This window comes from Equus asinus, chromosome 1 (genome assembly GCF_041296235.1).
Source record: "Equus asinus isolate D_3611 breed Donkey chromosome 1, EquAss-T2T_v2, whole genome shotgun sequence".
NCBI lineage: Eukaryota > Metazoa > Chordata > Mammalia > Perissodactyla > Equidae > Equus > Equus asinus.
Genome location: NC_091790.1, coordinates 91090903 through 91118304, shown reverse-complemented (window position 1 = coordinate 91118304; position 27402 = coordinate 91090903). Strand labels below are relative to the sequence as shown.

Here is a 27402-nt window from a genome sequence, read left to right as displayed (position 1 = left end):
TGCTATCTTGGTGGGCGGAGCAGGAGGCAAGTCTATTGTCTCCAGCTGGGCGGTCACAGGTGAGCGCAGCAATCAGCTTCTAGCCTAAGGAAAGATACTTAATCCTTAAGGAGACGCCAACAGTGGGAGGGGGAGGGAAGTTGCACCTTTATCTCAAGGGCCTTTGCTCTTGCCATAGGGAATCTCTAAAGTAGATATACACTGCATGCTCAATGGCCTCGGTCAGGCCCTTATGGAAAGACAAGGTCAGGCCGAATTAGGTTTACACCAAATGGCTTCCTCATATATTCCAATATATCCTATTACTTGCCATTTTTGTCAGCCCTGAGCACGCCGCACATCTGGAGCTGCATACGTACCCATGGACGACCTTTTCATAGTTTTCCTGGGGCCGATCTTATCCCCTGGGCCCCTGCCCTAGGAATTTAGGGCAGGCACGGGAACAACAAAGCTGCAGGGGAACAACAAAACATTGTTGGTAAGCCGTTGGTCATCTGTCTGTGTGCCCAGGAGTCGGAAGGGCGAAATCTGAACAAACGTTAACTTGGTAGGGAAAAGTGGAAATAAAGGAGGACGTGAACATCAACATAACTGTTTTCATGTTTGGTAAAACCATACATCTACCGCCTAGGTGGTTGTTTTTCCACCGATCTCGGCGTTCCAAGTCCCACTTCCCTCCCTGGCTCCCCGTGTATTTTGTGTTCCAAAAGGTGTAAGTTCGTCAGAACTAAGAAGACAGTTTTGAAAGAGCCATTGGTCTGAATATGGAATCTGAGGCAAGTGTCTCCTCTAAATCTCCCTTTCCTTAAATGTGGTTAAAAACGGAATAATTCCTAACTCACAGGGATGTCACTGATTGATTGAATTAAAGTGTATAAATTGCCTGGCAAACTGCCTAATATGGTACCTAGTAGACCCCCGATAAATGTCAGCCTCTTTTTTTCCCCCTGGAAATTCAAGTCTTATGGTTTAGAATTCATATTTCAATATTGATTTTTCTCTAGATTTCTCCTGTTTTCACATACATATCTGTTATATTTGTGACTTAGTGTTCATTCACGTTTTTTTTTTTCTTTGAGGAAGACTGGCCCTGAGCTAATATCCATGCCCATTTTCCTCTATTTTATATGTGGGATGCCTGCCACAGCGTGGCTTGGCAGGCAGTGCGTAGGTACACACTTGGGATTTGAACCGTGGCTGCCGAAGCAGAATGTGCGAACTTAACCACTGTGCCGCTGGGCTGGCTCCTTGTTCACGTTTTTTATATTATTTTTATAATAAATCTTTGGCAAGCGTTAAGAAAAAATCCATCCTTCGTGCTTATTATCAGTGGCCATCTCATATAATCAAACTCCTGACCACTATTTGAGTTTCCGTGAGAACAACAAAGAGATGGAAATAGTTGTTTCATTTTCTACCTCATGGAGAATAAACACTGGTTCTGAAATTACATGTTTTTCTTTTTACCCTTTTTATCTGGTAAATGTGATTTTTGACCTCAATTATATACCAAACTGACTTATGTAACAGAAAATTAAACCACAAATAACTAGTGGGGCTTGTGATATCTGTATGCAGTTAAACAAAATAGTGGGAGTGGGGACCCATGCCAGTGGTTGTGATTAGTGGATATGCTAAAGAAAGGGGAAATGGAAATTGTGGTGTTCTTGAACATGAAAATGAGAGCACATTAAAGGGAGAGGGATTGTGATTTTAAAAGGTGGAAAGAGGGGCCAGCCTGGTGGCTAAGTGGTTAAAGTTCCATGTTTTTCCTTTCCGCCGTCAGGGTTGGCAGCTTTGGATCCGGTGCAGACCTACTCCACCCACCAGCCATGCTGTAGAGGCATCCCGCAGACAAAAAATAGAGGAAGATTGGTGCAGATGTTAGCTCAGGGCTAATCTTCCTTACCAAAAAAAAAAAAAATGGAAAGAATGCTTCTTAGTTATAGGAAAGTCATAAGAGAAAATAAATATTAAGTTCCGCTGTCTTCTGTATAGATACTTTACAATTGGCAGATTATTACATTTTTTAATTCTTAAAATATTATGTTAAAATGTATTTAAGATAGAAGATATCCAATTAACCATTTGTTTTGATAGACATGAAGTTTCATGAAAATGAGGATGTTATGGGTTGAATTGTGTCTCCCAAAAAGATATGTTGAAGTCGTAATCACTGGAACTTCAGAATGTGACCTTATTTGGAAATAAGGTTATGGTAGATGTAATTAGTTAAGATCATCCTGGAGTAGGGTAGGCCCTTCATCCCTTATAATTGGTATCCTTATAAGAAGAGAAGAGAGAAAGAAATGCACAGGGAGAAAGAAGATGGCATGTGATGATGGAGGCAGAGAGTGGAGTGATGGTTCTACAGGCCAAGGAATGCCAAGGATGGCCAGCAAACAGTAGAAGCTAGAAGAGGTAAGGAAGGATTCTCCCCTACTGGTTTCAGAGGGTGCATGGCCCTGCCAACGACTTGATTTTGGATTTATGGCCTCCAGAACTGTGAGACTATAAATTCCTGTTCGTTTAAGCCACTCAGTTTCTTTTGGCACCCCTAGGAAACTAATAGGGAGGGCAATTTGTAAATCTCTAATTTAGGCATAGAGGGATAAGTTTTTCTTGGTGAGGTGTGCTGTCGGTGAGAAGAGATTACAGAAAATTTACCAACACAATAAAACTTTATTACAAAGTATCCTTTAAGTCATTTACTGAATCTCATTTTAGGTTAGCTGTGTATATGTGTGGTGTAATCAGTGAATCAATAAATTCTCTTCCAATTCTAAAATCAGCTCAAGTCTCTTCTGGATCATGTTTTCATAAGTAGGCTTTTGTAAACTTTTTAACAACATTGGTCCAAATATTATGAAAAGCAGTGAACCAACGTAGTAGCAGTTTTTTTAGTTATGGAAGGTATCTGAAGTAGATACTGTTGGCTACTTATCTAACAACCGTTTCTTCCCTTCTTTTTACTTGATTTTGTGGTGGCCATGGACTTCAGGCAAAGTGAACCCAGCTCTGGGGACTGAATCATAATTAATCTAAGCCAGTGGTTCTTAAAAGTGTGCTTCTCTGACCACCAGCATCAGCTTTATCTGGTGTATCATCAGGATCCAGTCAGACACACAGTAATTTGATAGAGAAAGTTTAATATAAAGAGCTATTACTAACCGTAACAAGACTGGAGTAATGAGAGATTGTCTCATAAAAAATAAAGCAAACTCCAAAGAATATGGGACTAGCAGGTGTAAGAAGCCGGCTACTCCTAGGGCTGAGAGGGCATTCAAGGAAGAGGCCTCTGTTATTAGCTGTCTGTTGCTGTGTAGTAAATTATTCCAAAACTTAGTAGCTTAATAAATGTGTATTATCTCACATAGTTTCTAAGGGTCAAGAATCCAGTTGCAGGTTAGCTAAATGGTTCTGGCTCAGGGTCCCTCACAAGGCTGCAGTCATCTGAAGACTCAGCTGGAGCTAGAGAGGCTTCTTCCAAGCTCACTCACACAGCCATTGGCAGGCCTTACTAGCTGTTGGTTAGAGGCTTCACTTTCTTACCACGTGGGCCTTGCCCTAGGCTGCCTATGACATGGCAGCCAGCATCCTCTAGAATGAGTGATCAAAGGGAGAGTGTGCTAGAGCACTGAAAATGGAAGCTGTCTTCATTTATTATGTATTCTCAGAGGTGACATACCATCACCTCTGCCATATTCTATTCATTAGAAGCAAGACAATCATTCTAACCCACACTCAAAGGGAGGGATTACACAAGAACATAAAAAGCAGGAAGTTTACAGCCCTGTAGCTAGGGCTGAGATTTCCAATTTGTTGGGGAGGGCATGGCCATAGCTCACTGGGTGACAGAGAAGTTGCGGTGATGCTGCAGCAGTGGAACTTGCTGGAGATGCACCATCTAGAATATGCAATGAGTGTTATAGTAAGTGAGAATATATAAAGTTTGTAATGGGGGCACAAGAGAAGAAAGAAGAGAGATTAATTTTGTCTACTGGCATGAAGAGTAGCAGAATGTGCTGCCCCAAATATGCCACTTTGATATAAGAATTATTTTGAACTGATTATTTTTGAGAAACTGCAGACACAAGAGAATCTCAGAAAACAGAATAGAAGTTACTCTTTTGTAAGAGACATTTACGTTTATAAAGGAAGTCTCCATTTGTAAGTGTCTCCCTGTCTGTACCAGGAAAAGAAAGATGACTGAATGTCCAGAAACTCTTATTGATGCAGAAGGCGTGGACTTAAATCTGCTTAAAAACCGTACCCTTTTTTACTCTGCTTTTCCTAGTAAGCTCCCATAACTGGCCTCTCTCACCTGCCTCTCAACATCTTTCTTTTGTCTTTAGCTGAAGATGGTATTTACGGTGGTGGCTTGGGCAGTATTGGGAAGTTACTCAGTTTTCCTGGGTATCTCCTATGTATACACAGGAGGTATACATGTTAATAAACTTCTTGTTTATCTTTCTCTTGTTAATCTGTGTTTTATTATTGGGGGGGAGGGGTGGAGGTGGTTAGGAGGGGTCTCAGCCAAGAAATTATAAGGTAAAAGGAAAATTATTTTTCTTTCCTTACAGTCATCAGGGAAGGCTTTTCAGATAACATGACATTTATGTGGCCCTTTAAGGATTAAGTGGTGTTAAAAGATAAACTGAGGCATATTAAAAATTTAAGAGTTTGTTTAAGCACAAATCAATTCAATTCAGGCAGCACCAAACTGGAAGTGGTTAGGAGCTGTCTGGAGACAGGAGCCAGGGGAACGACTTATATAGAGAAAGTGCGGAAGCAAAGAAAGGAAGTTATTTGATTGGCTATAGCTTATAGCCTAGTTGGCTGTTTGTGATTGCCTGTCCTCAGTGTTTTGATTTCATAACTTTGAGGCATTACAGGCGTAGATTTTGGTTTGCTTATATAGGCTGCCATGACATTAGAGCCACTCAGTCTGATAGCCTCCCAGTTTAATTAACAGTGGGATTTGCCAGGCTAAGAGAGAGAACTGATGAGCAAGGACTTAAGAGATACTATGTTAAGAGAATGGCAAGAAGTAAAATTTGACTGGAGAAGAGGGAGCCTGAATGACATTGGATAGTAATGAGGCTGAAAAGGTAGATTGGAGCCAATTCTGAAGGACTCAATGAGTCCTAAGGATTTGAAAACTTTTTCCACAGAAAAATGAAGATAAAGAAAACTTTCACTTGGTCTCTATAATTTTGCATAATCTTAAACTGTGGAAATGCTTTATTTTATAATTCTTTAATTTTCCATATTTTTATTTAGAAATGTATTCTTTTTCATTCCAAAATTTGGTTATCTTAATCTATCATGAAAACAGAACTTCTCAGTTGCCCAGAGAAATATTATTCTTTTTTCCTCATCAAAATGAACTAAAATGTGAGTGAGGGAGGGAATATACTTTACAACCTTTCTCCTCAAAGTGAGATTTGTGGACCAAAAACATCATTGTTTCCTGAAAACTTGTTAGAAATGCACCCTAGAAATTCCACCCTAGAGCTAATGAACCAGAATCTACATTTAACCAGATCCCCAGGCCAGAGGATTCATTTGCCCATTATATTGGAGGAGCAGTGCTTGTAGCTTTGTTGAATTTTCTTTTAATGTGAATTTAACCTCTAGCCAATTTTCAATTCCTGATGTGGAAAGATTGACATAGAATTGTAATGGGAAGATTATGCAGGGGAGACTACAAAATATTATAAGTTAACATTTCCCATTTATTGGAAATAAACTGTGGAGTATAGAGCACTTAAGAACTTGGGTAAACTGTGTTTGACTCCTACTTTTCTGTCACCTATTAGCTATAGACTTTGGGCAAGTTATTTAACCCCATTGAACTGACAAATAGAAATGGCAAGCAATAGGATATATTGGAGTATATGAGGAAGCCATTTGGTATAAACCTAATTTGGCCTGACTTTGTTTTTCCAAAAGGGCCTGACATGGCCGTTGAGCACACGTTGTATATCTGCTTTAGACATTTACTATGGTAAGAACAAATGGCCTTAAGATAAAGGTGCAACTTCCCCCCACATTGGCATTTCCTTAAGGATAAGCATCTTTCCTTAGGCTAAGAACTGATTGCTTCACTCGCCTGTGACCACCCAGCTCGAGACAACAGACCTGCCATGTTGCTGAGTCCACTGAGACAGCAGACTTACCTGCTGTGTCCATCAGTCTCTGTGCTGACAGAGCAGTCTCGTGACTATTGTGAAAGGGACATTTCAATCATATATGAAACATCCTCTTTGGGGGTATATACCCACTCTGTACACCCCACTTCTTTGGTGCCCTTTCTTCCTTTAGGAAGAAAGGCCCTGGGCCATGGTCCTCACATTTTACCTCAGAAGAAACTCTCCTAAATTTTCATGTATAGATTGGTTATGGATTATTTTCATCAACAGAACCTTGGTTTTCTCCCTTCTCAAATGGATAATAATAGTACCTTCCTTATATTATAAAATGTGATAATGAAGAATTTCTTAAAAGTTTATTTCTTCATTGGGATAGAAAAAACATTGCATACTCTTGACTTTCTCCTTCTCAAAGAAATGCTTATTCTTATCCCTTTTCTTTCTGAGTAAAATATAGTTGGAAATACAATATTCATATGTGTATGTTCTCAGATTGCCAACAGTTTCCGGATTTCTAAATCCTATACCACATATTTTCCTCACTCTCATCATCTCTGAAATGGAGATACTAACATGCCTGCTGATGGTGATGAAGATGAAAAAGGAATAACAACCACTTGGAGATGTGGATGTTGGCAAGTCAGCTAAACTCAGCTCACAATTCGGTCAGCTCATGCTCTTCACATTTGGGCCTCAACAAAATTGAAAATTGTTGTATATCGTGATGTAGATCTTCAGAATCACATGCTTATGCTTGAAACCTTAAACAGGAGCTCTGAAGGTTTAATTCATGATTACCTAGGGCCTGCTGTAGCTCATTAGTGTTTCTCTTCTCCACTTAACTTTGCTCTTTGAGAACAGGAATCTTTTCCTGTATATGCTTGAATTATTGTTATTATTTAAATATGCCCGCACTTGATACTGAGCTGGAAACACAGTAGGAAATGTCAGCGCAAATAATCCATAAACAATCTATAAGTCAAAATTGGATTGAGTTTATTATGAGCCAACCCTGAGGACTGTGTAGCCTGGGAGAGTCCTTTCACAAAGGAAGGGAACACTCCCAAGAAGTGGAGTGTACAGACTGCTTATATACCATCAAAGAGCGTGCGTCACATATGATTGGAATGTCCCTTTTACAATAGTCAGTAGATTGCTTTGCTGGCACAGCAATTAATCCCTTAGTTTAGGGAGAGATGCTCATCCTTAAAGAAATGCCAATGTGGGGGAAGTTACATCCTTATCTTTAAGGGCATTGTTCTTGTCTTTGGGACATAGTAAATACTTAAAGCAGATATACAGTATATGCCCAGCAGGCCACATCAGGCTCTTTTGGAAAAATAAGGCGAGGCTGAATTAGTTTTAACCTAAATGGCTTCCTCATATACTCCAGTATATCCTATTGCTTGTCATTTATTTATCAATACTCAGTGAATGTTGAATGAATGAATAAATATATTGAAGTAAAAATCTTTTATTGTTTTACTAGAATCATTTTTATCTATTATTTAATAACATAATTTTATTTTTAAAAATTTTCTTCTGGGGGCCAGCCCCATGGCTTTGGCAGCCCAGGTTCATGGGTTTGGACCTACATCCCTTGTCAGCCATGCTGTGGTGGTGTCCTACATACAAAATAGAAGAAGATTGGCACAGATGTTACCTCAGGATGAGTCTTCCTTGGCAAAAAAAGAAAAATTTCTATTCTGTATCTAGAATGTTATGTTGGTTCCTAGACAATATTCAAAGCTAATGTAAGACAGGGACTGTGTACTTTGTGGGGATCCTGGGTGAGGAGTGTACTCTGTAGGGCAGTTAGAAGCCTGCTAGGGCCAGAGTAAGTTTTGAGCAACTTTTGCTTAAATGGAATTGGACAGAACAAACTGATTTTCCTTTTCAGAAAATGTTTCTCTAGTCTATAGAGTTTAGTTAACACCATGCAGCAATTGTTTAATCAAAATGAAACATCACTTTTCACTGAGAGCCTTCTGTAAATAAATATAATTTGACCACAAAGTCCCACTCTTCCTGTGGGCTTCTTATCATTCCTTTAGGTATAATTATATATGTTTTGAGCCCTTGTGACCAGTGAATTAATATGCCCTCACTTAGCAGTTGTCCTTGGTTCTTTATTGAACTTATGAACTTCCTTGTGATTATGATTTATATCTGGTAGAGTGTATGCATAGCAGATTATCAATTAATTTTTATGACACAAAATAGATACATCAAAATTAGATAGATTGTATGTTTAGGATACGTAATCTAGACTATTGTCTGTTATATTACTGAGTTTGAAATAAAACAGAAACAGACATGATTACGTAAATACATGCCTATTTTTCAAAGAATGAACTATTTCAAACATCTAAACAAACAGCATATCGTTGACACATTCAGTTCAGGTAAGGATGCTTCCTCTGTTTCTTGAAAATACTGCTAGTGAAGGTAGGTGTTCCACCACCATCTAATTCTTTACTGTCAAAAGATACAGCTTTTATTTCCTTTTCTCCTTTAGTAATTTACTTTGAGATAATGATTGGGGTACTTTTGCGTATTCATTTTTGTTTGCAAATGGAGTGTCAGAAAACCAAGCCCACCTCCTTCATATGTGTAAACCATCACAGAGCATCTCACAAGAGATTGTTAGCTTAGGAGTTTTGAGATTATGAAATGCACTTAGATCAAACCTTACCCCCAAAGAAAAAGGTTTGTTAACACCTTTCCTAAGAAAGAGTTACTGGTGTATATACATTTGCGTATATACTGGTGTGTATGCTTTCTGTATATCATTGCGCATACAAAATGTGGGTCAAAAAGCTATTTTTATTATGTTTAAAATTTAGGGGGGGCCAGCTCCATGGCCGAGTGGTTAAGTTCACGTGCTCTGCTTTGGCGGCCCAGGGTTTCATCGGTTTGAATCCTGGGCGTGGACATGGCACCGCTTATTAAACCATGCTGAGGTGGCATCCCACATGCCACAACTAGAAGGACCCACAACTAAAAAATGCACAACTATGTACTTGGGGGCTTTGGGAGAAAAAGTAAAAAAAATGAAATCTTTAAAATTAAGGCAAGTCATTGTTAGCTTCATTTCTTCATTTATAACGTGGGGGTGATAATACTATAAGATTATCAAGATTAAATTAGTTGAAGTTTAATTATTAGTTAAATTAGATGAAGTTTCAGGTGCCTACATATATGAGGAATGTAGTGAATGATTTTATTCGTAAGCTCTCCTGGTGCATTTAAGGTCTTATTCATACTCAGAACTTTGATTCATGCATAACTGTTCAAAACTTACCTTTAGTTTTTTAGGAGTTATTGATATGTGCATGTTAAACACCTATTTTGAGACTTTCTACTCTCTCCTATTTGAAGTTAAGATTATGATATTTTTGAACTTGTCAGTCTTTAAGATTTCTGTATTTTTATATTTTGCAGGTGTATTTCCTCAAACACAATTTTCATCAAAAAATACAGAAACACAATAAGTATTTCAGAAAGAATGATGCATATTTCTTACTTTTCAGATAGGACTCCTTGTTCCTTTAGGAAATACCATGTGTTTCACATAATGCCTTTTTTATATCCTCTGTACCTCAGCATAGAATACCTTCCCCTCTATTTTTCACGTGGCCAACTCCTAGTCCTTCTAGGAGACTCATGTTAGATGCTGCTTTCTTCGTGAAGCTTTCTCAGAGTTGTCCAGGAAGACTTCACTACTTGTCCAGTCCCAAGCCATTTGAAGGGCTAAATAAGAAAGTTGTATTAGTTTTCTATTGCTACCATAAAAAATTACCGCAAATTTAGTGTCTTAAAACTGCACCTGTTTATTTTCTCACAGTTGTGTAAGTCAGAAGTCTGGGTACAGTGTGGCTCCTCTGGTTCAGCTGCTTAGAGTTTCACAAGGCCAAAATTAATGTGTCAGCAGGGCTCTGGGGGTGAAACTGTTTCCAGTCTCATTTAGCTTTCAGCTGAATTCATTTCCTTGTGGTTGTAGTGCTGTGCTCCCTATTTCCTTGCTGCTGTCAGCTAGGGGCTGCTCTTTGCTCCTAGATGCTGCCTGATTCTTTTTCATGCTTTCTATGTGGCCCCTCCAGCAACAGCAAGTCAGGTCTCTCTCACACTTCAAATCTCTCTGACTTCATCTTCTGCCACCCTCTTATCTCTGCTTTTAAAGGCTCCTGTAATGAGATTGGCCCCACTTAAATAATCCAGTATAATCTCTGATTTTAAGATCTGTACCTATTTCAGGTTCCAGGAATTAGAACGTGGACGTCTTTAGGGGCTGTTGTGCCTACTATAAGAGTCCTTAGCATGTTGGTTAAAAGCTTGGAGTCCGAAACTGGCTGCCCGGGTACAGACTCCAGTTCTCCCACTTACTGTTTGTATCACTTTCGGCAAGTTACTTTACCTCTCTCCCTGTGCCTTGTATTTGTCATCTGTAAAATGGGGATAATAATTGCACCTTTGCCGTGGAGTTGTCATGATGACAGTGACAATGACTGATGGAAGGGGGCACCAACAGACTTAGACAGAGGATGCACATTCTTTTAATGGAGTTTAGGATACGACTTCCTACACACAGACAGCTATGCAAAGCAGATTCAGCAGCACTTTTCCCCTTGGAGGAACAAGCTTTCATGGCCTTCTACTCCACTAAGTGATGATACTCCCTAAGCAAAGAAAGGTCTCTTCAGTCCTACAAGAAGCCTTGTTCCAGCCTCACAGTGGTTATTAATGCCTTCCCATTTCCTCTTCACCCTTCTGAATGCTCTGGTTACATACTTGTGTGCCTCCAGAAGCAAGGATTTGAGAACAACCCCAGTAAATTCCTGAATGCCTTCTGCAAGTTCGTTTTCCAAGATGTACCTTTTTCCTAGCAACTCCAGGCTGTAGACGTGTCTGAAATCTTCATTTGTCAGTCTCTATATACATACACCTTTACCCGCATATGCCATATTGTACATTGTTACTTAGGCATTTATTATGTGGTGGCATAATTATGTTTATGTTTTTCTCATTAGACCAAGAACTTTTGAGGGTGGGGACTTGATCTTATTCAACTTTTTGTCCCAATAACAGTTCCTGGCACATGGAGAGCAACAATTATTTGTTTTTGAAAAGAATTAACTGAATAAAATAATCTAATACTAGACTCAAAATTTGCTTATGATACACATTTTTTTCCTTAACTGTTTCATAATTACCTGAAAGTTACAGAAATATATGTAATGCTGGCTATTTCATTGTATGTTTAGTTGTTAATATACCTATTAATGCTTGCTAAGCTTTATACCAAGGTAAGGAAAATTTGGACATTTATCTTCAGTAACAGTTTTTTAAAAAAATGTTGATCTATTCTAATAACTTGTAATATTTATAAAATTTATATCTACTTTTTATTTTTTCCAAATGCAACACAGAAAATAGCCTATGAACATGCTGACCTGAATCCACACCTGGTATAAAATCATGAGTGGAGGCAGAGGTGCAGAATATGTGCATATGTTCATGTTTTAGGAAGTGACAAATTAGGAAAGAAATTATTCCCCTTAATTATTCTCGTGAAGTACATGGAAAAAATATCCTGACTAAAGAGGAATTTAATTTCCTGAAGTCTTTTTCAAGCACATAATTGGGGTAATCTGTATACTTAAATAACACCCAGTGTATTTATGTCTACCTGTCTCATTCTCTCCTCTCTTTGAAAAAAGCTCTCTCATCCTGATTCCAAGGTTTATTACCATGAAAAACATTGTGAAAAAGAAAAATAAGTTTTCCCATAAGCATGCATTGTACATCATTTGGAATAATGGGTGCAGTGATGCCTTATAAGGAGTTTTATAGTGATTAGTACCTACTCCAATATAATTTTGCTTTATAACACTTTTGGGCATCCTTCTTTTGAAAAATTACCTAGTATGTAGGAAAAGAACATTTTCTTTCTAAATGCAGTGTAATTGCTAAAAATCAATCTCTGGGGCTGGCCCTGTGGCCTAGTGGTTAAGTTCAGTGTGTTCCGCTTCAGGGGCCCAGGTTCAGTTCCTGGTCGTGGATGTAGACCACTTGGCGGCGGCCATGCTATGGCAGCAACCCACATACAAAATGGAAGAAGACTGGCACAGATGTTAGCTTGGGGCACATCTTCCTCAGCAAAAAAGTAAAATAAAATAAAAATCAATCTTTGAGTCAGAGTTAAAACCTCTAAAATTAACTGCTCCTGCTGTTTCTGTGCCATGTGGCAGATATGTATTGTATTCATATGGTGTGATTGAGTGAAGCTTGTAAATCTTCTGAAAATCTAAAAGTAAGCTGTAAATACAGAATCAAGCAAAGATTTTCACAGTAAGCATATAGCTTGGGGAAGCCCAGTAACTTTGGGATTAGACAGTCTAGTCAGAGTTCCAACAGTCTGGTTGTCAGGTGACCTTGGGTAAGCCTCAGTTTTCTCACCTAAAAAATGAAGACTTGTTTGGTGATGTCAAGATTAATTGAAATATCATGTAAAGCACTTAGTGCCAGGCATGTAGTAGGCTTCAGTAATTGTGTTACCACATAGAATCATAGGTTCTTTATCCACCACACAAGAGGGGCCAAATCAAAACTGGAACACCAAGCTTATGGCAAGGAAAGGGTTTTTATTTCCAGTGACGCCAGCTGGGAGACTAGAGTGAGCCCTGAAATTCATCTTATCTCCCAGAAAGGTGGGAGGCAAGGGGTTTTAAAGGTTGCAAGGAATACAGCTGCTTGTAGGGAGGGGAAGCCTGTGGCCTTGTTGGTTGGCACTTTCCCACCAGCCTATGTCTGGCCTTGTGAGGCTGTTTGTATGGAGGAGGATGGTGAGATAAGGGAATCCTCAGGTGGGTGTCCTTCATTGTCTGCCTCCATGGTGGATAGTGGAATTTGGTGCCAGGAAGCCAAGAAGCAAGCAAGGAAAGGGGATGAATGCCTTGGTTTTAACCTGATATGTTCTGAGGTTAGGAGAACCGATATCAGGGCCAGTGTCAATTCTTAATTATCTTAATAATCATACCATTGTAGGGGATCAGAGTTGGCTACCCCTAAATGTGTCTCTTTGGCTTGATTATTTTTAAGAACTCTGAAAGAAACTTTGACCTCCCCTGCAACTGCCTAAAAGAATTTCAAATAGAAGGGCCTGTTCCATGAAGGACCTAATGCTGTAAGATAACTGTAGTGTAATGTAAAACGTCTCTCAGGTCACATTGTCTGTAGCTGGCCCATTTATATTTCATCTCCATGTAAATTGCCTTCACCCCCTTGAAGTCCCAAATCACTACCCACAACACCCTCCTTTGTCTTTAGATGAAGATGGTATTTAAGATGAGAGCTTCTGCCATCTTGGTGAGTTGCTCAGTTTTCCTGAGTGTCTCCCATGTATACGTGTTATAAAGCTATGTTTGATTTTCTCCTGTTATTCTGTCTCATGTCAGTTTAATTCGTAGCCCAGCCAGAAGGACCCAGAGGGGAGAGAATATGTCTTCCTCCCCTACACCATCATTAAATGAGATAAGCCAGTTAGAGATTCTCCTGGTACAGCAATCTCCATTAAATACTAACAGAATAACAGCATAGTAAATTTTCTTCTTTGTTCATTAGGCTTTGGTTCCAATAGAAACAAACTAGAAATGTCTTTTATGAGAGAGAGAAAATGAGGAACTAGGAAAGATACCTTAAAGCAAAGGGCAGAGAAATTACTTTTACATGGAATTTTGGCAAATATTAACAGGAATTAGGGTAAGTAATCATAAGCCTTAGACCTATATTCCAGTGGCGTTTATAAGGAATAAACCATGTGCTTTGGGATAAGGTTATCATGACAGGGCTAAGACTGTATATAAATGTGAGTTACACCTGCATTCAACTATAATAAGTGGAAAACTCAGCTTGGAAGTATTTTAATCAGATTATTTCCCCCATAGAACAAGAAGTATAGAAATAGGCAGCTGTTGGGGCTGGCTCTGTGACTGAGTGGTTAAGTTCGCACACTCCGCTTTGGCAGCCTGGAGTTTCACGGGTTCGGATCCTGGATGTGGACATGGCACCGCTCATCAGGCCATGCTGAGGCGGCATCCCACATAGCACAACCAGAGGCACTCACAACTAGAATATACAACTATGTACTGGGCGGGGGGTGGGGCTGTGGGGCTTTGGGGAGAGGAAGAAGAAGAAGAAAAAGGATTGGCAACAGATGTTAGCTCAAGTGCCAATCTTTAAGAAAAAAAGAAAAAGAAAAGAAATAGGCAGCTGTTGATGTTGATTCATTTCAACAAGATCAAGGCCAGGATTTCTGTAGTTATTTTGGTCTTTCTCTCATGTTTTTTGTGTTATCGTACAAGGTGGCTGCTACAGCTTCAAACTTCATGTCAAATTTTATAGCAGCGAGAAGGGAGAAAGAAGAGGGGAGTGCCAGCTTTCTCGTTCTCTTTTATCAAGAAGATAAGAACCTTCTAAGAGCTCCTAGAAGATTTGCACTTATGTCTCATTGGTCAGAACTGTATCATGTGGCCACCTGTGCTCATAGAGACTCTGGGAAAGCAAGTAGCTCTTCTTGGGCTGGGTGCTTTGTTCCTCTGAATATAATCAGAATTCTGATAATAAGGGTGGCAGGAATAGATGTAGGCTAGGTACCACCTTATGGGCTGTGCCACACCAGGTATTCAAGAGGTAATACTCTAATTTTTTTCTTCTCAATCAAATTCTTGTGCATCTCTTTGATTAGTGGTAGAAACCAAAAGGCATGACTCAGGAGGCTTAAGTTACTAACTTGGAGTCAAAAAGTCATTAAACAGTTGGATGGAGAATCAGACAATTATTCTTTTTGGCACATTCATTAACAGCAGTAAAGTGAAATACATTTACAAGCACAAGATCAAAATTGGGAATGACAAATCTAGAAAGCATTGCTCGAAAGCAAAGATTGGTAGTAAAATCTATTTGTATAGTACTCATTATATCACGTCTGAGATGGGTGAAATATTGACATTGCATTCATTGGTATGCTATGTTTATCATCTTATTAAGTAAGCATATTTATAAAGATTTTCATAAAGTTGCTCTTGCATACATCTCTACTTTTCCATGAGGGAATGTATTCTACTGCCATGGTTGAATTGGAATTATTATAATTTACTTATTGCTTTGAATAACATTTAATAAAAAGATACAGTTTGGAAAGCTGATGCTATGTTTTAGTCACAATAGAGTCCATTGTCCAGCCTGGCCATTTTAAGCTTGGGCAAGTGATAAATATAATGTTTAGGGGGAAAATCATATTCAATACCCATATTATAGTAGAAATATATATTTGTAAATACCTACATTTAAATCCTCTTGGGAGTAATTGGTTGGTCTTAAAATGGATATGCTCATCTCTGAATGCTCAAATATTACTTACAGTAGTTTAAAAATGTGTGTGAGGAGGGTAAAGGTGTTATATGAAGCTGAGGTGCACAAGGAGGTGGAAAAACTGTATTTTTTTTAACTTTAAGTTAAGCAATTTTAAGTAACTTATAGTAATGATGAGATAAGACCTTTATGGAGGACTGTCTGTACAAAACAGGTATAGAACTTAGATGTAAAAAGCAACTACTCAAAGGCACTGGAGAGTAAGCAGGCTAGAGTGTAGTTGCTTTTTGTATTATGTCCAGATTCTCTAGTATATGCTTGTATATACTTTTGTATTTTGTATTTTGTGATTAGAGTATCTGATTTGGAGAGGGGAGCTATGTGAAGTTGGTTCCCATCTCCATGTCTTTTATCCTGGAGCTAAGTGTCATTTACACAGTGCACACACTGGCAGCAGGGGGTGCCTGTGGGAAAAAGACATTTTCAGGAGAACCAGAAAATGAGACTGGGTAACCATGACTGCTAAAGACCAGGGGAGAGGGATGACCAATAGAAAGGATACCCAAATTTAGTCTAAATGTATGTCTAACCAAAATTTGAACTATCCAGGCCTGAAACATCCTCAGAGAAGCTCAGCTAAAGACAAAAGATCTGAACTGAAACCAGAGCTGGTGCCCAAGAAACTGAATTTTCAGTTCAATATAGGCAAAAGAACAGTGTACAGATTAACATTTCAGATGCAATAGTAAATTACCTCTCATACAAAGAACCAAGAAAATAGAAACATTCTCAAGAGAAAAGAAGATTAACTGAGTCCAACTCTAAACCATTATCTGGTCAACCACGTAGTCAAACTAACAGACAAAGTTTTTAGAGTAACTGTTTTGACTGTCTTCAATGAAATAGAACAAAATATGCTTTAAATGAATGAAAAACTAGGAAATCTCAACAGGAAAATAGAAACCATAAGAAAAGAACTATAAGGAAATTCTTGAACTGATGAATACAATATCTGAAATTAAAAAGTTACTGGATGGAATGAGCAGGTAAATGGAGATGACAAAGGAAAGAGAGTGAGTGAACTTGAAAATAAATCAATAGAAATTGTCCAGTGTAGAAAACAGAAGAAAAAGATTGAAGGGAAAAGAAGGAACAGGACTTCAGGGACCTGTTAGATTATATTGAACCATTCAGCATATATGTAATTGGAATCATAGAAGGACAGTAGAAAGAATGGATCAGAAAAAAGTATTTCAACTGAAGTAGCAGTTGAAAATTTTACAAATTTGATGAAAGATAGAAATTTACAGGGGCTGGCCCCGTGGCTGAGTGGTTAAGTTTGCCCGCTCTGCTTCAGCAGCCCAGGGTTTTGCCGGTTCGGATCCTGGGCATAGACATGACACTGCTCATCAGGCCATGCTGAGGCGGCATCCCATGTGCCACAACTGGAAGGACCCACAACTAAAAATACACAACTATGTACTTGGGGGGCTTTGGGGAGAAAAAGGAAAAATAAAATCTTTAAAAAAAAAAAAGAAATTTACAGATACAAGATACCCAACACTAATAAATAAACACAAAAAAGCCCATATCAAGGAAAAGAAAGAGAGGAAATCTTAAATGGAGTGGGGGGAAAAACCCACGTTTTATATAGGGAATCTGGTTAATGGCTGATTGCTCACTAGAAATCTAGGAAACCAGAGGAGAGTGGAACAATGTATGAAAGTACAAAAAAAACCCTGAGACTTTGTCATAGCAGCCCAGCAGTACAAGAAATGTTAAGGAAGGTGATACCTAATGGAAACTCAGACACTAAGAATGAATGCTAGGAATGCTTTTTACCTTTCAATTTGTTTACAAAACGTGATTGTTCTAAGCAGAAGTTACAGCATTATCTTGTAGGGTTTATTTCTTATGTAGATATAGTACATATACCAACTGTAACAGAAAAGATGTAGTGGGATATAAACCTATATGGTTTCAAAGTTTCTACATTTTACATGAAATGGTACATTATTTATTGCAAGTGAATTGTGAAAAGTTATGGATATATTGTATTCTCTAGAGCAACCACTAAAAAGCAAAGAAATAGAGCTAAAAGCTCAGCAGGAAAATTAAAATGCAGTTCTAAAGTATATTTAAATAACCCAGAAAGGTGGGGGAAAGGTCAGGAAAGGGGTGACAGAAGTGCAGGTAGAGCAGGCAAGTAGAAAACATATAATAAAATGATAGCTCCAGTCTCAACTGTGTAAATAATTACATTAAAAAAATCAGTGAATTTGGGACTGGCCCAGTGCTATAGTGGTTAAATTCCTGTGCTCTGCTTTGGTGGCCCTGGGTTTGCAGGTTCAATTCCCAGGCGCAGGCCTAGCACTGCTCATCAAGTCATGCTGTGGCGGGCATCCCACATAAACTGGAGGAAGTTGGGCACAGATGTTAGTTCAGCTGCAGTCTTCCTCAAGCAAAAAGAGGAAGACTGACAACAGATGTTAGCTTGGAGCCGATCTTCCTCCCACACACACACGCACACAATCAGTGAAGTAAATGCTCCAAATAAAATACTATCAGAATGGATCAACAACAACAAAAAAGACCTGACTATGCTGTACAAGCCATGCACTTTACATATAAAGGCAGAGAGGTTGATAGTAAATGGATGACAAAAGTAAGGGTAAGCAAACAGTAAGCATAAGAAAGCTGAACTGACTATATTAATATATAAAATGGATTTCTATGACAAGAAGATAAAGAGGCCACCAGATTTTTTTCCCCCAGTTTTATTGAGATATAATTGACGTATAACAGTGTGTAACTTTAAGGTGTGCAATCTGTTGATTTGATACATTTATATATTGCAGTATGATTACCACTATAATGTTAGTTAACACCTCCCTCACATCACGTAATTACCATTTCTTTTTTGTGGTGAGAACATTTAAGATTTACTCTCTTAGCCACCTTCAAATATATAGTATGGTATTGTTATCTATAATTACAGTGCTGTGCATTAGATATCCAGAACTTCTTCATCTTCTACTTGGAAGTTTGTACTTTTTTGTTTTTATTGAGTTCATAATAGTTTACATCAATGTGAGATTTCATTTGTACATTATTTCTTGATAAGTGCTCCCCTTCACCCCCTGTGCCCACCACCCACCCCCTTTCCCCTGGTAACCACTGAACTCTGTTCTTTGTCCATGTGTTTGTTCATATTCCACATATGAGTGAAATCATCTGGTGTTTGTCTTTCTCAGTCTGGCTTGTTTTGCTTAACGTAATTCCCTCCAGGTCTTACCATGTTGTTGCAAATGGGATGAATTTGTCTTTTTTTTTCTATATTTAAATTTTATTAACTCATTAAATATGATTACTTCTCTGAAGTAAAGTAGATTATTACACAAGATGTATTCCCAAAGAAAGGATCAACATTGTTTAATAAATTTATTTATTTTAAAATTTTTTTAAATTAATTTTTGTTTTTATAGCAGTAACATTGGATTATAACGTTATGTAGCTTTCAGATGTGCATCATAATATATTTCAAGTTCTGTGTAGATGACATCATATTCACCACCCAAAGACTAATTATAATCCATCACCACACTTGTGCCTAATCACCACTTTCACCCTTCTCCCTCCCTCCTTCCCCACTGGTAACCACCAATCCAATCTCTGTTGCTATGTGTGTGTTTGTCGTTGTTTTTATCTTCTACTTATGAGGGAGATTGTATGCTATTTGACTTTTTCCCTCTGACTTATCTCACTGAGCATAATCCCCTAAAGGTACATCCATGTTGTCACAAATGTCTGAATTTCATCATTTCTTATGGCTGAGTAGTATTCCGTTGTGTATATATACCACATCTTTATCCATTTGTCCCTTGATGGGCACCTAGGTTGCTTCCAAGTCTTGGCTATTGTGAACAAGGCTGCGATGAACATAGGGGTGCATGTATCTTTATGCATTTGTATTTTCAGGTTCTTTGGATAAATACGCAGCAGTGGAATAGCTGGTAGATCTATTCTTAATTTTCTGAGGAAACTGCATATTATTTTCCATAGTGGCTGCACCAGTTTACACTCCCACCAGCAGTCTACGAGGGTTCCCTTCTCCCCACATCCTCTACAACACTTGTTCTTTCCTGTCTTGTTAATTATAACCAATCTGACCAGAGTGAGGTAATATCTCATTGTAGTTTTGATTTGCATTTCTCTGATAGTTAATGATGTTGAACACGTTTTCATGTACCTGTTGGCTGTCTGTATATCTTCTTTGGAGAAATCTCTTCATATCTTTTGCCCACTTTTTAATTGGGTTGTTGGGTTTTTTGTTGTTGAGATGTATGAGTTCTTTGTATATTTTGGATATTCACCTCTTATCAGATATATGGTTTGCAAATATCTTCTCCCAGTTGTTAGGTTGTCTTTTCGTTTCGTTGATGGTTTCATTTACTGTGCAGAAGCTTTTTAGTTTGATGTAGTCCCATTTGTTTTTTTTGTTTTTTTTTTGGTTTCCCTTGCCTGGTCAGACAGGGTACTTGAAAGTATGCTGCTAAGACCAATGTCAAAGAGTGTGCTGCCTATGTTTTCTTCCAGAAGTATCATGGTTTCAGGTCTTACATTCAAGTCTTTAATCCATTTTGAGTTGATTTTTGTGCATGGTGGAAGATGATGGTTTATTTTCATTCTTTTACATGTGGCTGTCCAGTTTCCCCAACACTGTTTATAGAAGAGACTTTCCTTTCTCCATTGTATGCTCTTGTCTCCTTTGTCAAAAATTAGCTGTCCGTATCTGTGTGGGTTTATTTCTGGGCTCTTGATCCTGTTCCATTGATCTGTGTGCCTATTTTTGTGCCAGTACCGTGCTGTTTTGGTTACTATAGCTTTGTAGTATATTTTGAAATCAGGGAGCGTGATACCTCCAGCTTTGTTCTTTTTCTTCAGGATTCCTTTGGCTATTTGGGGTCTTTTGTTCCATATACATTTTAGGATTCTTTTTCTATTTCTGTGAAAAATGTTGTTGGAAATTTGATAAGGATTGCATTGAATCTAAGACTGCTTTATGAAGTATCGACATTTTAACTATGTTAATTCTTCCAATCCAAGAGCGTGGAATATCTTTCCATTTCTTTGTGTCTTATTCAATTTCTTTCAACAATGTTTTATAATTTTCTGTGTACAGATCTTTCACCTCTTTGGTTAATTTTATTCCTTGGTATTTTATTCTTTTTGTTGCAAAAAGAATAAAAATATGTGGGATTGTATTCTTAATTTCTCTTCCTGCTGCTTTGTTGTTAGTGTATAAAAATGCAACTGATTTTTGCATGTTGATTTTGTATCCTGTGACTTGACTATATTCATTTATTATTTGTAAAAGATTTTTAGTGGATTCTTTAGGGTTTTCTATATATAAAGTCATGTCATCTGCATATAGTGACAGTTTCACTTCTTCTTTTCCAATTTGGATCCCTTTCATTTCTTTTTCTTGCCTGATTACTCTGGCTAGGACTTCCAATACTGTGTTAAATAAGACTGGTGACAGTGGGCATCGTTGTCTGCTTCCTGTTCTTAGAGGGATAGCTTTCAGTTTTTCTCTGTTGAGAATGATATTAGCTGTGGGTTTGTCATATATGGCATTTATTATGTTGAGGTATTTTCCTTCTATACCCATTTTATTTAGAGTTTTTATCATAAGCGGATGCTGTATCTTGTCAAATGCTTTCTCTGCATCTATTGAGATGATCATGTGATTTTTATTCTTCATTTTTTTTAATGTGGTGTATCATGTTGATTCATTTGCGGACGTTGAACCATTGCTGCATCCTTGGAGTAAAACACACTTGATCATGATGTATGATCTTTTTAATGTATTGTTGTGTTTGACTTGCTAGTGTTGTGTTGAGGATTTTGGCATTGATGTGCATCAGTGATTTTGGCCTGTAATTTTCTATTTTTGTGTTGTCCTTGTCTGGGTTTGGTATCAGGATAATGTTGGCTTCGTAGAACGAGTTAGGAAGCCTTCCCTCCTCTTCAGTTTTTTGGAAAAGTTTGAGAAGGATAGGTATTAAGTCGTCTTTGAATGTTTGGTCGATTTCATGAGGGAAGCCATCTGGTCCTGGACTTTTAGTTTTTGGGAGGTTTAGATTGCTGTTTCAATCTGCTTACTGGTGATTGGCTTATTCAAATTTTCTACTTCTTGGTCCAGTTTTGAAAGGTTGTATGTTTCTAAGAATTTTTCCATTTCTTCTAGTTTATCCAATTTGTTGGTGTATAGCTTTTGATAGTATTCTCTTAAAACCTTTTGTATTTCTGAGGGGTCTGTTGTAATCTCTCTTTCATTTCTGATTTTATTTGAGCCTTCTCTTTTTTTCTTGGTGAGTGTAGCTAAGGGTTTGTCAATTTTGTTTATCTTTTCAAAGAACAAGCTCTTGGTTTCATTAATTTTATCTATTGGTTTTTTAAGTCTGTATGTCGTTTAATTCTGCTCTGATTTTTATTATTTCCTCCTTCTGCTGATTTTGGGCTTGGTTGGTTGTTCTTTTTCCAGGTCCTTTAGATCTGTTCTTAGATTGTTTATTTGGGATTTTTCTTGTTTGTTGAGGTAGGTCTGAATTGCTATAAACTTTCCTCTTAGAGCCACTTTTGCTGTATCCCGTAGATTTTGGCACGTCGTATTTTCATTTTCATTTGGCTCTAGGTAGTTTTTGATTTCTCCTTTGATTTCTTCATTGACCTAATCGTTGTTCAGTGGTATTTTGTTTAATCTCCACATTTTTTTGGCTTTTCTGATTTTCTTCCTGTAGTTGTTTTCTAGTTTTATACTTTTGTGCTCAGAAAAGATGCTTGGTATTGTTTCGATCTTCTTAAATCTATTAAGAGTCGTTCTGTGGCCTAATATGTCATTGTTCCTGGAGAATTTTCCATGTGCATTTGAAAAGAATGTGTATTCTGGGGTTTTTGAATGGAATGTTCAATTTAAATCTACTAAGTCCATCTGATGTAATGTGATGTTTAGGCCAGTGTTTCTTTGTTGATCTTCTGTTTGGATGATCTATCCATTGATGTAAGTGGAGTGTTAAAGTACCCTAGTATTATTGTGTTACTGTTTATTTCTCTTTTTATGTCTGTTAATAGTTGCTTTGTATATTTAGGTGCTCCTATGTTTGGTACATAGATATTTATAAGCGTTATGTCTTCTTGTTGGATTGTTCCCTTTATCACTATGTAGTGCCCTTCTTTGTCTCTTGTTACACTTTTTGTTTTAAAGTCTATTTTTCTGTGATATAAGTGTTGCTACCCCTGCTTTCTTTTCTTTGCCATTTGCATGGAGTATCTTTTTCCATCCTTTCATTCTGTGAGTGTCTTTAGATCTGAAGTGTGTCTCTTGTATGCAGCATACATATGGGTCTTGTTTTTTTATGCAGTTGGCCACCCTAAGTCTTTTGATTCGAGCATTTAGTCCATTGACATTTAAAGTAGGTCTTGATAAAAATGTAGTTATTGCCATTTTGTTTCTTTTTTTCCTGGGTGTTTTAGTAGTTCTTTTCTGTTCCTTTCTTCTTGTCTTGCTCTCTTCCCTTGTGGTTTGATGGCTTTCTTTAGTAATATGCTTGATTTATTTCCTCTTATTTCTTTACTTATTACAGGTTTCTAGTTTGTGATTACCATGAGGTTTCTACATAATATTCTATGTATATAGTGATCTATATTGAGTTATTCTCTTTAGCTTGACCTTTTTCTAAAAGCTCTGCTGTTTTACTCCCCTGCTCCCACATTTTATGTTTTTGAAATCATATCTAATCTCTTGTTTTGTGTGTGTCTATCCGTTACCCACTTATCACTGTAATAGGTAATTTTAGTACTTTTTTCTTTTAACCTGTATATCATCTTCATAGGTGGTGGACCTGCCACATTTACTGTATTTTTGCATTTACCAGTGATTTTATTCCCTGGTTTATTTATTTATTTTTTGATAGTTTTCTTATTCCTATTTGTGGTCTTCTCCTCCCAAGATAAGTTACTTCAGCATTTCTTGTAGAACTGGTTTCTTGGTGTTAAACTCCTTTAAGTTTGCTCATCGTGGAAGCTCTTTATCTATCCTTCCATTCTGAGTGATAACCTTGCTCAATAGAGTATTCTTGACTGTAGATTTTTACCTTTCAGCATTTAAATATGTCATGCCACTCTCTTCTAGCCTGTAGGGTTTAGGCTGGGAAGTCTGCCAATAGCCTTATGGGCTTTCCTTTGTATGTCACTTGTTGCCTTTCTCTTGTTGCTTTTAGGATTCTCTCTTTATCTTTAATTTTAGATGTTTTAATTGTCATGTGTCTTGGTGTGGGCCTCTTGGTGTTCATCTTGTTTGGTATTCTCTGTGCTTTCTGTACTTGGATGTCTGTTTCCTTCCTTAGGTTAGGAAAGTTTTCAGCTATTACTTCTTCAAATAGATTCTCTGCCCCTTTGTCTTTCTCTTCTCCTTCTGGAACACCTATAATACAAATTTTAGTGTGCTTGATATTGTTCCAGAGTTCCCTTAGACTTTTCTCATTCTGTCTAATTCTTTTTTCTTTTGTTTTTTCAGCTTGGGTTATTTTCTCTAGTCTTTCTTCCAGCTCGCTGGTCTGTTCTTCTGTGTCATGTACTCTTCTGTTGAGTCCCTCTGGTGAATTTTTCATTTCCAGTATCATATTCTTCATTTCTGATTGGTCCTTTTTTTACATTTTCCTATTCTTTGTTGACGTTCTCACTGTTCATCCAGTCTTCTCCCAACATCAGGGAGCATCCTTATGAGTTATTGTTTGAACTCTTTGTCAGGTAGATTGCTAACTTCTGTTTCATTTAGTTCTTTTTCTGGGGTCTTGTCTTGTTTCCTTGCTTGGAATGTATTCCTCTTCCTCATTATACCTGCTTCTCTCTGCTTATATCTATGTCTTAGGTGAGTCAGCTATGTCTCCTCTTCTTGGAGAGGTAGCCTTATGTAAGAGATGCCTTTTGAGGCTCAGCAGTGTGATTCCCTCTCGTCCCCAGTCCAAATGATCAAGGAATGATCTCTTTTTGGGCTACTTGTGTCTTTCTGCTTCAGCAGGGTTGCTCTTACTGCAAGTATGCAGGGAGTCTAGTCTTTCCTTCTGTGGCTGGCTCTTTGTAAATTGGGTTTGGGCAGCCCCAGCACTGTTGGCTGCAAGGTCTCAGCACACTCCTGTTTCAGTTTTCCTGTTAAATGAGTAGGCACCACGTGCAGCTAGTTACTAGGCTCAGGGGCTTACAGTTGGTGTAGGCCTCAGGCCTGCAGGGCTGTTTTCAGCTCCCTTACGATTTCAGCTGAGTGGGGCTGGCCCCAGGCATGGAAGCACCCAATTATTTCAGGCTTTGCAAGGTGGGACAAACCCTTTGGTGGCTGTTTGTGAAATACAGGTCTTCTGCCACTGACGAACCCTACCTCGAGCAGTTCCCCACACACCATCAACACAGTCCTGGCCTTTGCACACTACCTGACCCCCCTGGAGTGGACCCAGTCTCCCCACTGCAGAGGCTCCCACCTATCCACCAACACCTCCCACACTTCACCTAGTCCTTACACAGGCTCTGCCCCACAGAGGGAGACACACTTGTCTGCCTGTAGAGGGTTCAGGCACCCAGTTTGTGCAGGCCGACAAGAAGCCTGAGTGCTTGCTGTTGAGTGTGGCCAGTCCCGAAGGTGGGCTCCCTGTTCTGGCTGAACTGGATTAAATCTGTGCTTTAATGGGTGTGGCAGACCCATGGACTAGCAAGCCAGGGGAAGAACTCAAATCATGTTTGCCATGGTCTGTGTCAGCACACCTGTATTACGTCACAAAAATGTCCACCACCAGTGTCTCAGTCTCCAGAGAGGTCTCACCTCTCACTGAGATGCACCCAGAGCCTACCAGGTGAGTCTCTTTTCACCAAAGGACCACATACCTTTCTTTCTGGTGATTTTAGGTTGCTTTATGAGACTTGTGAATTTGTGTGTTGACCCTTTAAGAGCTGGCTTTATTCCACTTATGTTGATAGCTTTTCTGAGGGTATTCCCCGTTGTAGTTAGCAGCCAGCAAAGCCAGATTGTATGACACTTGTCTCAGTTGTGCTGAGTCTGAAGGATGCTTATAGTGGTAATGTGCCCCTGCTCAGGTCCCCACTTCTCCAGGGAAGGCTGCACACCTTATGGTGCCTACTCTCCGGCTGGCTATGAAGCTCTGCTGCTCACAAAGGTGGCTTTTTCCTCTCCAGAAGAACTTTCTGCTGCTTCTGCCTCAGTCAGGATTGTCCCTTGTTGTAGGGGTTCTTTTTATCTAGATTTTAGTTCTTCCTCCAGAGTAATTTTTTCCAAGAATAGCTGTAACATAGTTGTATTCGTGGGAGGAGGTGAGTTCAGAGTCTGCCCACACTGCCATCTTGATGAGATTTTAAAGTTTTTTTTTAGTGCCTTGGGATGGGACGGAAAACTGATTAGCCTCATTGTATCTATTATCAAATATTTTCTGTCTTTTACCTGGATCAAACTGTATGAACTTGAACCTGAGAATTTGTACATGTGATTCAGTGGCACGCTGGAGCCAGCTCATACTAGCTTATGAAAACCAGTTACTAGCATTTCTTCCTAACTCCACATTCAGTGAAGCCTCATCGGTAGCTTGAAATCAGTCATCCTGGTGTTCTTTAGATTACAGAAAACAGCAAACACCACAAATCAGGGCTTTTTCTAGAGAGCTGTTTCTTGAACATTTACCAACACTGCGTTGCTTTGATTCTAGCTTTGAACTGATCAGTCTCTCCTGGGGTTAATCCAGACTCATATTTCTTGGCCTTAAATGATGTACTCATAGAAGGAGTAAAGAAGAAGAAAGTAACATAGAACCAGTTAATACCTCAAGCTATTACTCAATGGGCACTCTCCACAGGTGCAGTCGTCCTCTGTTCCCTGTCTCTGTCACTACAGTTCCCCACCTCTCACTAATTGCAACTTGAGGCAATTTTCCTTTTTATGGGAAAAATTAATACAAAAAGATTAGCCATTAAAGAGTCTAGCACCTGAGACTTCTTGTCTTAGACAATATGAATTTTTTTGTTTTATTGAATCAGGGATATTGATGAGTTTCTTTACTGGGGTATCACAAGGGATTCTGATTCTGTTAAAAACATGGCCAAGACAATAGACACATGAAAAGATGCTCACCATCACTAATCATCAGGGAAATGCAAATCAAAACTACACTAAGATATCAAGCTTACACCTGTTAGAATGGCAAAAATAACCAAAACAAAAAGTGACAAATGTTGGAGAGGTTGTGGAGAAAAAGGAACCCTCATACACTGTTGGTGGGAATGCAAACTAGTACAGCCACTGTGAAAAACAGTATGGAGATTTCTCAAACAATTAAAAATAGAAATACCTTATGACCCAGACATCCCACTACTGGGTATCTATCCAAAGAACTTTAAATCAACAATTACAAAAGTCCCATGCACCCCTGTGTTCTTTGCCACATTATTTACAATAGCCAAGACGTGGAAGCAACCTAAGTGCCCATCAACAGATGATTGGATAAAGAAGATGTGGTATATATACACAAGGGAATACTACTTAGCCATAAAAAAGATAAAATTGTCCCATTCACAACAACATGGATGGACCTTGAAGGTATCATGTTAAGTGAAATAAGCCAGATAGAGAAAGGTGAACTCTGTATGACTCCACTCATAGGTGGAAGTTAAACACAGAGACAAAGAGAACTGATTGGTGGTTACTAGGGGAAAGGGGGGTGGGGGGAGGGCACAAAGGGTGAAGTGGTGCACCTACAACATGAGTAACAGTAATGTACAACTGAAATTTCACAAGGTTGTAAACTATCATAATTTT

At 38.5% G+C, this 27402-nt stretch overlaps 1 protein-coding gene across 8 annotated transcripts in view; it reads left to right on the top strand.

Annotated features, from left to right (window-relative positions):
* Positions 1 to 27402, top strand: part of LANCL2 (LanC like glutathione S-transferase 2) — a 111622-nt gene that overhangs the window by 1198 nt on the left and 83022 nt on the right. For 2 of the 8 annotated variants that reach the window (XM_070495847.1, XM_070495905.1), the window contains exon 2: positions 323 to 478. The exons of 5 other annotated variants lie outside the window; for them this stretch is intronic. The gene's annotated coding sequence lies outside the window, so the exon portion shown is untranslated. Of the gene's footprint in view, positions 1 to 322; positions 479 to 27402 lie in introns of those variants that run through there. One more of the 8 variants, XM_044761326.2, reaches the window with a different exon arrangement.